The 12,489-nt window shown below is 39.1% G+C and overlaps 1 long non-coding RNA gene across 1 annotated transcript in view; it reads right to left on the bottom strand.

The window, feature by feature from the left end:
• The window catches only part of LOC147752788 (uncharacterized), a 53,859-nt gene extending 42,350 nt beyond the window's left edge, over positions 1 to 11,509 (bottom strand). The window contains exons 1-2 of the long non-coding RNA XR_015313104.1: positions 11,424 to 11,509; positions 11,073 to 11,129 (exon numbers count right to left, since the gene is read on the bottom strand). This is a non-coding gene — a long non-coding RNA (uncharacterized LOC147752788). The remainder of the gene's footprint in view (positions 1 to 11,072; positions 11,130 to 11,423) is intronic.
• Between the last annotated feature and the right edge of the window lie 980 nt (positions 11,510 to 12,489).

Genomic DNA, 12,489 nt, shown 5'->3' with positions numbered 1-12,489 from the left:
AGCCTTAAAGGAAAGGTAAATGGCCTCTCTTTGGCCATACAGGAAAAACCAGAACATGCGGAGCTTAGACTCCTTTATATTGTCCAAGAATCTTAGCTGACTCGCTTTACGTTTCCGCTACGTAAACTTATTACTGGCTTAAATTGCATAATCTAAATAGGCGTCCACTTTCAGCGGAATGAAAAATTACTGAATGATTGGATGAACCTTTGCAATGGTGCATTTGTAGTAAAACACATAGACTCAGCGAATCCTCCCATCGTCGAATTTTTATGATATATGAAGGGACATTTATGAGTAAGTAAACATATTATTGTGCTGTCGTAAGTAGTATTATCACAGCTAATTATCGAATTCAATTTCGGAACTTAAAACCTTTTCCTTTTACTTGACCAAGTGGTACATTAAATTCGCCTGTTTTTTTTTTTTTATAGAGAACTTTTATAGAGATTTTCTTTTATAGAGAACATCCGCAAGCCGCTCCTGATGATAGAGTTATTTATGTAGCAATCCCTGTGACAACGGTGACTGTGCTTAATCGAAGACGCTTAACAGTATGGGTGCATCAGATGACTAAATATTCATAGAAAGCAGTTCCTTTGCACAGCCATCGTCGTTCGAAGACTCTTCTCCTTCACTTGTATATTACGCCCCCTTTTTTGAAACGTCACCGGCGGGAACTCCTTCAGGAGAGCCTTTTCTGTCTGCGGAAGGTACGTATCCGTTTTTCGTTGTTTTCCTTTTCTATCTCACTAAAATAACAGTTTGTTTTTTTTGGACTCGAACATTGTCCAGACATTGGCTCAACTGAAAGAGCGCTTGTTCTCGGATTTAGTCTGTAACAGTTTACCCAAACGTCTAATATAGTAGGCCATAGACCTGTTCGAAGAATTGGCCGTATAACTATCCAGGCTCAAAAGTTCAGACCCATAAACATATAATCCTATTAGCGAACTCTCCTATGTCGCAAGCTTTGAAACAGTCCACCGATATTTATACATAGAAGCACATTTAAGCTGTTTATAGATAGATTTTTGCAAATAGTATTGATTTAAAATACGATTTTCTATAATATATATAAATGCAGCTCAAATGCGATCATATGTACAGATATCAACAAATTACAAACACTATACTGTTCATAACATTTTATATTTTACATAACATATATTAGAACACGTCAGGAATATGCGTAAGTACGTGCGGTTTCCATCTATTCCGTTCTTCCTAGCTTGTCGCCCAAAAATATCTAACAATTGACCAACGCTCAGTTTTATACGTTGCCGAAAAACGTTTCGTTTGTTTCATAAGCATACCACTATCGTTATGCACAGACGGCAAAGGTACAGTACGAATAAGTATTATTTTTTAAAACGCGACAACTTAGTCATTTCATAAAATGAAAATCATATATGTACGCGTTTAAAAGAGCGTAAGATCATAGAATAGCAAAAATTGAAAATATAGATCAAAATACAACAAAAGGTTAGTTCTGTTTTTCAAAAATGTACGTTGTCTTTCTATGGCTTGTCGTGATTTTAATTTCCTCCGGTTTCAGTTTGAGTGTAGGATTGATTATTGGCACCTGCCTTCTCTAGCATCCTGGGCATACGCACAATTGTCGCCCACTCATTGGTTCCAAAGAGAAGATTATGGTGGCATTTCGCTTGCCTCACTATGCGACCGAAGAGTGGTACTGGGCACGCCGACGAACGGTTTGGCGTCCCCACTTACCATATTGGTTACTAAAGAGAGGCTTTTCAGTAACAAGTAGGTCGTTTTTCTAATATATCGTCTGGCCCGACTACCCAATCGCCTAGTCGGTTTGGATGCCTGCTCTGTTAATTGTAGACAACGAGCGCCTTTTATCAAAAGGAAAGATACGTTGGTTCAATAGGCGAAAAGCTGATCTGAAATCTCCTCGAAGTCCTAATGCTATAATCGTCTCAATAATTTGACAATATTATTTGTCTTGTATACAGTAAATAAAAGTGCCGGACTCGGAACATTCCGATCGAAATTTCCTAGCGTTTTCAATATAGGCATTGTCTTAAATATACAACTAATCCTTGTTTTAGTTGTTTATAAACCGAGCTTTAGGGTAGGAAAGCTTAGAATTAACCATGGCTGGCCCAACGCGCCTAGTGTGCGCACTCAAAAAAATTTTACCATCCGATCTGTTGTGTGATAAAGGTTCTTATGACTGATTAATCTATTTGCTACTGTGCCGGCACAGACTGTAACATCACGAGGTACGTTCGGGCAGCAGTACCATACTGTCGTATGCTACTACATGGCCACAGTAAATACTGTGTTGCAACCAAGATGGTGTGGACCCCCTATTGTTTGCCGAGGTGACCCGTCATACAGCATACAAAGCTACTCACTGTATGGTGTTGAAGATCAACAAGTTTTGCAGCCAGTAGTTACTGGGAGTCGATTTGCAAATAAAGGACCAGTTAGCGCGCATTGGGAAGAACCCCTATAATAAGGCCAACAACCTATTCGCTGTACTTTACAGCTAGGTTTACTATTTCACTTCGAGTTCAGAATTTCGAGAGCACTAATTTGTATGGCGAAAAAGTGGGCCATGCCTATTAAGCAGCGATAATACTGTGTTATTTTCAAGTCGAAACTTACCCTTAGAAACAAGCCGGAGCCTGTTATCGGTCCGTCAGGAGTTCAAAATTAATACTAACCAGCTCGCAGAGGCACACCAAGGCACTATCGACCAAGGACATACCTACGGGGTAACGATGGAGCCGCCTACATCGAATCAGCAGATTCTGAAAAGGATGGTCATGTTGCAAAAAGCAGCAGCGAGCGGCGCGGCATACATAAGCTAAGATGTGAAAATTCCACAGAGAAAGCTATCAGAGAACTCAGATGATCCGTAAGGTAAAGTTGGTAGACGGAGCTAAAGATATGTCCGATGTTTGATCCGGTAAGAAATACAGACGCCCTGGTCTGATAGATGTATCTTCAGGCGTGTGCAGTGAAACATTTTCCGGCCAATTGCTGGGTTAAAATACCGCCAGATATTAAACGAGCCAAAAATGTCGGACCATTAGCACAACATGCAAATAAGCTTGTTTCAAGTTAGAGTAAAAATCAAAGAAAGAGAAATCTCCTTGCCTTTTACTAAAAATCTCCCTGCCTGAAAAAGTCTAAACAAGAAAACACATTATTTATAGTAGTGAGTTCACTTCATATAAAGACAAGCCAGAGTTTAACTTGTTTTTAAGGCACTGAGGCAAAGTTTAGACATGCGATGGATGGAAAAAAGCGATCATAATAGGAGATTTCTAAACATCGTCAACGTCTAGGGCAGCAAACACACGTCTCGATAGTAGAAGGAACTAGATAATGGATTAATGGCCTATGATCTTCAATGACAGCCGAAATTGGCAAAGAAGACACGCGAGGAAGGCATCGAACTCAGAATTTGCATAGGAACTATAAGGAGATAACCCCAGGGCTCCAAAATTAAAAGTACTAAAATTCTCAAATAGAAAGAATTAGTCGAAAAAAATGTGTGGTATTTCCTATATCAGATCGTTATAAGTCGCTTAAGAAAGCGTGTGCCCCGATTTCTGTTCAACACACTCAATTCTGTTCCCAAAACAACCATCTTGGGACTAAATACCAATATTTCGCGGGACAGTGTTAGAAGTGATCCCCGGAAAAGTAGAAACAACCAGGATACATCTGGCCTTAAAGAAAGCACTGAATCCAGATAGGTTGCTACTAGGAATTGCTAAGTTAAATCAAGTAGTAGAAGAGTAAGCCGGTTGCTGGTAAAAGATCGTTTCACAAGAATATCACTTTGTACGGTCTTTGTACTTGAATCGAGAAAACAAGCAAGTGGGTCCATCAGCTCGAATACTTGCTGAACGCAACAGTTTAGGTCATAGAGAACGTAATCGCTGCGACTACAGACAGCTGAAGAGAAAGGAACGCTCTCGAAGGGTCAGTTCGGTTTCTGAAAAGGAATATCGACACTTGGAGAGATTAAAAACAATTATGAGAGATCCCAGGATAAATAAGCGGATAAAAATTATGAACCTCGTAGTATTGATTTTGCTAAAAATGGAAAAAGCATTCAACACCATAAATTAAAAGTCATGCAAGTAGTGGAAAGAAATAGGATTTCCCTTTAGCTATAAAGAATGATTTATATGACAAACGTTCTGATATAAAGATAGAGAGACTATTAATTACGACTGGGATTAATGAAATGTAGGTCTGAAAACACATCCTTTGCAACATCGGCTGTGACGAGGTCATGGAGATTGTAGACTTCCCAAAAAAGGTTAAATGTACACCGTACGATAACGATTTCGCGCTTTTGGTCACTGCGAAAACTGAAGACTGTGAGAAAGAGCCTCCTTCGCCTGGGAAAAGCGAAGCTTTATACATTACCGGCGGAAAGCATTATCGAGGCGTGAAGATAAGCTTGGGAAGACGCATCATAGCTACGGGGGAATCCTAGTATTACAGTACTACACCCCGTGCCCTCAACTCAACAAAAGGATAGATAGAATGTACACACTGAGCAGATTCATGTTAGTTAGACAAATCGTGGAAATATTGATATCACAAAAGCACTAATAGGAATCAAGATGCCTAGAGAAAAATCATGAGGTTGAAAGAAAACTTCGGAGGAACGAGATGGCAGGTTGAAGTGGACAGAGCAAAAACAGAGTAGGGCCTATGGTTCTGAGCTGATCAACGTGTATAAGGAGACCCGTGGCATGTCCACCAAGCTCTTCAAATAATATCCTATCTATACTAAGATTCAGATGAAAAAATGATGATGATCTTATACTAGCTTTGTACAATAACGTGGTTAGAAGTTTAGTGGGGAATAAGATAGAATATCGCCTTGCGAGCCATGTAGTCGAAAGAACTTGGAATCGATCAGTTGAAATGGTCTACCATTGGTCATCTGATGGTCTGGAACAACATTCCACTACAAAGAAAAAAAAACTCGCTTTAAGGTGGCCATCAGCGACAGCTAATACGCTTTTGTCTCCATCAATTACTCTGCGACGGCACCTCGTAGTCCCCTAACGGGGAACAACATGACCCGGAGTATCTTTATCTGTTACTGAGCGTAACATACGGTTTTAAAGGATAAACGGAAGCCACATTCGTGAGGTTAGGACACTTATGGTTAAGGCATACGTCGAAAACCTGCTTGCTACGGAGAACCCTGGTTAATTCGTACCTAACTCTCCCGTGGTCAAGATAGCCAAGGAGCCATTTAAAGTCAAATCACTTTTCAATTCTTCGGTTAAAGCACAAATTGTCCTTAAATTATTGCATCCATGTTACCCCCAATTTGTTGTTATGCCTTTGCAAATCCTAGCGAACTTCCGCCGCTACGGTATTGCCACCTCTGTCGACATCTATAGAGCATATCTTCGGGTGCATTTAAAACAGTGTGATATTATTTGCTGTTCACAATTCACGGACAAGGAGAAATTCACCGGCGAAGAATATACTGGATAACAGACATTTTTCTGCGTCAGCCATCTACGGGCAACTGAGCTCGTATTGTCACATCTGTATTGGATGATTATACTATATATATATATATATATGGGGGAAGAATTCCGTCAATGTCAGGACGCAGTTCCGACAAAGTAAAGTATATATTCGCACAGATAGGCATGACGCTCAAGAAGTTCAAAATAGTCCGACGGTCCTTTTCTTTGAGAGTTCGGTAGTGAGGGGGTCGACTATAGCCTACATAAGGCTAGGCTACATATATATAGATATAACTAGGCTATACAAGGCATGATGAATTCAATGAAACCAAGACGACGATATGCTAAGGTTTGAACCAGTTAAAATGCGTATTTAGTAAAAGCAAAAGCATCCTTGCCGGCTACAAACATGGTGGGTACGTCTGCCGGGTCTGCCTACTAAATTCGATCACTATGTGGATGAGGTTGTAGAATTTTTACAGGAATACGAGGAGCTAATACAGAAGTTCGCTTCGTGTGAGATACGACGAGTACCAAAGACACCGGAGCAGCGCGACTCGTGCGAGCGTATCTAGCAGTTGCGTACATCACCAAAATGGCTCACTTAAGGTTATACTCTTCGCAACAAAGGTTGGCTTAACGCTATTAAAATATGTCCTTGAGTTGCTCGATTCGACTGGATCGCAAGATGCGATAACGCACTAGCTAACCCATGTAACCCAAATGTGTTTGTTCCATTAGATTCGCTCGGCTTAACTCAATATGTGAGGCGTCTTCTTAAAATTCTCACAATCCATATCTCTGTTTATGTACTGTAAGTATTACGGCTGTTCAAACTGACGCCTACGTGCTGGGACTATTCGTGACGGCCAAAGCTACACCCGCTGCTTGTGTTCACCCGGCAGATCTCACGGTAAGACGAAGTGGAGCCGCGGCCGAAGTAGTATTTGAATTCTCTAGACTCAAGTATGATATTTGCCATTTAATCCTAATAATAGAACAGGCCTACGAAAATAGAGCTACACGCATAAACAACGACATTGTCATAAGCCAGAAACGAGGAGGTTACTGTATTATTCGTATGCTGTTTAATTTGTCATTTAATTTCTTTGAATTACCTAGTACCAGCTTTCGTAGGATACAATGCTAAGTATTCTTTCATTTGGGAAATTTGACTGCTTAGGTGTCCTTGAAATTTATGTAGTTCATTATTTACTGCCTCTTAATTTCCCGCATCACGGACATACTGTACAAACGGAAATAGGCAAGAAGCGGCGTTCACTTCTTACCCCAAAATCCCCTAGGATTCCCGTGTCCTACTATGTTAGCCTGGCTCCCTCCATAGTCAGAACAGCATTGTAGCAAATCCAGAAATACTTCTGGCATCCGTCTGGGCTGCAGTTCCTGCCCACTTAGAAATTTGCAACATTTGATTAGCAATATTTTTCGAATAGCTACCATCGAGCTGAAAAAGCTTTCATTTTGAAAAGATCAAGGGGTCTAACAACCTCGAGATAAACTTTGCTTACTATCAGTACTACCATTACGAATGCTCGGATTGATGGTGCTAACAACAACAATAATAGTACCATTCATTAATTAGCATTATCGTCAATTTGATAACTCGTCACCATAAAGAATTTCTTCAAAAAATTAGAATAAGATGTGTGTCCGTTTTGAGCCCAAGTGAACATGATAGAAAACAGCTTTCATTTCGTTCTGTCACTGTTTACTGTATTGTAGATACATATCACCTAAGTGCAATGCTGCGTGTGTTAAATGGCCGCCCACTTAGGAGAAACCGTCATTGGATATATATGGTAATAAAGTACGTGTGACTGTGTGAACTGGGTGCATTAGGTAGTTGGGGAGATTACTTACAAGTTACCCTGATTAACGAGTCCTCACAGTACAAGTTCGGCGCATCATTGGGAATTCTACCACCCCCATTGAAACTCTATTGCATACCCGTGTTGTTGAAATCAGCACCAATGCCTCGAAGTATTCTTAAAGCGGTAAGTTTTTCCCACAGTGATCTGCACGTTCCGTTTTCTAAAGTTAGAGTTTCATGTTTCCTGCGCGTTTACACTAACATATTTGGCCTGCTTTTTGCTCCAAGGAATTGGAGCATCTGCATCGTTGATGTCTTATATTTATTTGTATCTACAAACTGACAATTCGGTTTCCCGCGAAATAGTCTTCAACAAAAGTCAACGGACCTTCGTTTCGGCTTCTATCGATGACGATCTATTACTTAACAAGCAGCATAACTAGACATTTTTATCTCTTCTCCTATTGACTGGTCTATACTTTTACTGCCTGCTTCGCTACATGATGACGTTTCTTTTCCTGGTAATCGATCAAAGAGCTTCAACCCACACAACGAATATATCATCTAATCTAGCGTCATTTTCCACAAGACCAACCCTCTCAAAATCAGCACTATCTTATTGTCAACTCCATTAGAAGTCCAACAAGTGGCTGAGAGCGACTGAAGTTATATAAACAGAGCTAGTGGAAAACATATATAAAAAGTCGCGATATCGGTTTTTCCGCATAGAAAAGTACTATAGAAGAAAGAAAAATCCAAAACGACTAGAGGCAAGCTAGATAATAACACAACAGCATGATGCATGTTTTTGAAGATCAGTCAAAGCATTAAGTTTGTGCTAGGATTATATGAATGTCAGATTGGTCAAGTCTTAACGACCACGGTGGCAATGGCTGCCTAGCTAAGGTAGTCCTGTACATAGGCAGAAGCCGTCGTAATGTTTAGAACGAATGGTGCCGGAAGGAAGGACAAAGTTTCTGATGATCATTAAAAGAATGGACCATGATTTTCTAGTTAGCCTCAGACTAATGCTTTGTACGTGAAAGTAGAGAGCGTCTCAGTCTCTCAAAGAAATATTTCGATGTCTGGAAGTTATTTGGTTTCGTTCTGACAAGATGTAAAAGGTGGAGTCAGTGTTTTAACTTTAGCCCTCAAAACTTTAGAGGAGCTGGAAAAGTTACCGATGCCCTCCTTCCGAAATCGGCAAAAAGCACTTGACTTAACATCGGTTAGTTGTGCATATGCATACCGGTTGATGGAGCTTAAAGGGAGTAAACATGTACGTGACATACTTATAATTGATCAAGTGTACAAACAAATTAACATTAAAATTAATCGAAAAAGTTACTACAAAATTCACTTTTATGCCCTGCAGGTCAACATATTAAAAACGGGATAGCGTGTTCAGTGCTTTTGAAAGAACGTTTACACAGCAAGTTTTTTCAACATGAAATATTAATTGTTCGTTATGTAGGAAACATAACATAATGAAACCTTTTTCACAAACTTAGTTGTTTGTTTTCAGTTATTATCTATGACATTCTACCGTTGTTTATCATGTGAAATGTTTTCGGTACGAGAGTCCACGAAGTGTCAAGAGGCGGTTTCGTGGAAATCTATCGATCATCAAAAAAGTGGTGCTTTGTATGGAAAAAAATACTTTCGATATTCTGGTGCCTCTTCCAGAGAAGAGCCGCTTTAATTCTCTAATTAACATCTATTTAAAACTTGCTAAGGAAAACCATTTCAAAATACACTCGAAACTGCTTTTCGTCCTTTTATTTCACAGAAGGAAACAAATGTCACTATTGGGTATTTACCATTGTTACGAAATATCCACTTCAGCCACAAGAACATAGATCGTATTTTTACTCGGCTCATCGAGATCTACTACTTGAGTCGAGAAATACACGTACATAGATCTATAACATTTTGTTGAATTTCAAAAAAACCAAATGCAGCCTACATGAGCCTTTAGAGTTTTTTTTTTTCCATAGACATTTATAATAGATTTCGAATGAAAAACCGAAAAAGGCAATTTCGAAAACCGACCCCACAATCGGACAAACACCACCAGCGAGAAAGATATTGCATTTAGTCAAACTTAAACTACAATTTGATAAGAAATTTTAAGCTTTACAATTCATTTAAGATCCTGCAGCGCCAACCCCGTTATCTTGTTGTAGTTATTCTGATGGAGAAATTCAGTAAGTTTACTATACGTTGTTACAATTACGCTGCTCCACGTAACTCGTTTTTCCATTCGACTATTCTCTCACCAATTTGTTATGCTACTTCATTCCTATTGCATCTAGTCCCTAATAGAAACTTAATATTCTGTTGCATTTATTTTTTTTCCCAATTCCAATAATATCTATGATCCAGAGAAAAAAAACTAATATTTATCCAATGAAGAACTATGAAGCACATATGCCGATATGACCAGATTTCATCAACGATTTTTTTTGCATTAACTATTGATTCAGCATCTCTGAAGAAACTGTTCCACCGTCAAAAATAAACTACGGTAATCTATATTTTACCAACTATAAATTATTTGCGCAACAATTACTTGGTTATTATTAATTATAAGGAAAATTAAGAAATATTCTATTTGGCCTCCTGGTATAAAGCTTAAAAATAAACAATGGTTCAATATAAATGTGTCACAAACTGCCGACGGTTGGCAAGTAATTCGCCAAAAGAACAAACTTAGCATTACACTCTATGAAAAAAGCGGACCCCTACCAAAATATTTGTCTACTCTATGCGCAGCCATTGCTAGGATCATACTCTAGCGACCGGCTAAAATTAGCTCAATCCACTCAATTTGGGTCAGATAGACACGAAAGTTTCTATAGTGTACCAGAAGAACAAGCAGATCTTACCCAGTACGATTGTACGTTGAGCTTGGACAGTGATCGAGTATTATATATCTCAGTATCGTCGATTGCCGCTACTTTACATTTTTTATTTGTTACATCGCACAAGACGGTTCACATATATCGAATTGGCCACTCTTTTCTATACGACATAATTTTTACACTTGGACATAATGCTTTAGTTGTATAATGGATAGATGTAATCCCGCATAGTATAAGGCACGTTATCTTAGTCGAGCTGATATCGTATTCAGTGTCTGCACTGCACTAAGGTAATGCTATATTCATGACGGAACTCAGGTTTACACGGTTTAGCATTCCGCTCTTAAGAGCGAAGCTACATGTCTTATAATTGCAGTGAGTCATCATCTGCTAGACGAGAAACCCAACGATTTCCCTATAACAAGCAAAGTTGGGTTTGCTGCAAATTCAAGATAAAATATATATCTACAAGAACCATATGGGGCAAAATGAATGAGAGCATACGTTGCGGGGCAAAGCGCTTACGCTAAACGAAGAAAAATTTTCCCGGGTTTTACGCTTTTTTCAAATTTAGTACTAACTTGTTATCTTTGTTACGGAAAAGAGCTCTGAATTGGATGGAGCACGTAAAGTGTAACCGAAAATGCTGTCTGAACTTTTGGATCAACGTCGATCATTCGAAAATTCTGCAATATATTTAACGATCGTTCTCAAGTCATTTCAAAATACTTCTTTAATTACGCCATGGCTATTTGATTTGCGGATAACGAGCAAAATTACATTGTTAACGACCAGTTGTCACCGTCAAATAAATAAAACATTTATATACTTTATTATTCTTAATTATATATAAGCGTTTATTTATTATATATTAAAGAGACTTACCGAATGCAGCTAGGGTGCAAATCCTACATAGATAAGCGCATACAATTCGTTTGCGGCCTGTGCAGTGACATAATAGACTTGTCAGATAACACATTCTAGTGGAATCAATAATGCTATAACATGCCCTTATTCACTCTAGAGAAAGATACACTATAGCAGTAAAGCAAGATTTGTAAATAAAGCCTATTAGTAACAAGGACTGTCTAGAAATTTTTGGATAAATGGGCAATGGCAGTCTTCAGAGACATAACTGTTTCGAGTTTTTGATCCGTTAAGCATTGCTTTAAGCGGTTGACAACCTTTTCTAGCGTGAAACTACATCTTTTGTTCAACCTTTTCAAAATCGACTACCTGTGCGAGTATTCGTAGACCAGATTTCTGTTTGATAAGACGTTCCAGCTAGCACGTTCAACGAGTCTCGCATCGGTACATCTTTTCCAAGCCCAACACACAAGCCGGACGCTTGCTTAAATGCTGAGCCGGCTTAAGGAACACGTAATTAATATAGAATCTTTTTTGACCAATAGAGATTGGATTAAGAAGGCACGGGAATCAGAAAAAATATGTTAGATAACTTCAGTAATCAATGACGCAGCGGCAGGCGTCGCGACATGGCTAAAGCCCCTTAAACACATCTCTCAGGGCAAAATGAACCAGAGCACATTTTGCCCTAACGGAGATTTATTTTCCATTGATAGAGAATTAATTGTTAAAGAATGGACTTTGAACAGGTAGCAATTAGTTTATCAGTGGAAATGCGATGAGCTCTTTCTAGCGCCACTTTGTCACAGACAGATAATGGCATTAGCATTAAGCGAGCATCACTTAAACATCGTTGGAAAAAAGATGGGCGGATGAACGCTCTACATGAATTTTGTTGTGTACTCCAAAGTGCTATGAACAAAAGGCTGTAATCGGCTTAACAGAGCATTATTGGTATTCTACTTTTTCAAATTAAGGTTGATCATTTCGCCTATACAATACAGTTAACTGAAGCTATACGATTTCGTAGATTTCCAATAAACATAAACGGAGAAATAGTTTGTATTTGATGATTTAACATAACTTCGTTGAAATCTGCAAACATACGATATTTCCCCATTTCGAAATGAGCTTCTAAATGTAGTTTCAACGACAGAATGCTTGTTTAAGGAACACACAGTTTCCTGTGCCTCAAAAGTGGCCATAGTTGTTATAAGAATATTACCAAGTTTACCCAACGGCTCGCAGTAAGGCCGTGGTGAAAAAGTCAACGTCCGAGGAAGTTGGCGACGTTACTGATTTAGACAAGCAATACACCGAACCTCTGAGCTGATTGTGGATTCTACTTGACGCGCCGCCCGACAGGCTATTAACTAAACTGCTCCCTTCCTTGAGGCTGAACGAATTCTCCGTTCCAATGCCACTCAGGAGATGC

The sequence above is a fragment of the Varroa jacobsoni genome, unplaced genomic scaffold (genome assembly GCF_002532875.2).
Source record: "Varroa jacobsoni isolate VJ856 unplaced genomic scaffold, vjacob_1.0 scaffold_988, whole genome shotgun sequence".
NCBI classification, from domain to species: Eukaryota; Metazoa; Arthropoda; class Arachnida; order Mesostigmata; family Varroidae; genus Varroa; species Varroa jacobsoni.
The sequence above is the reverse complement of the archived record's forward strand: the minus strand, read 5'-3'. Positions and strand labels throughout refer to the sequence as shown.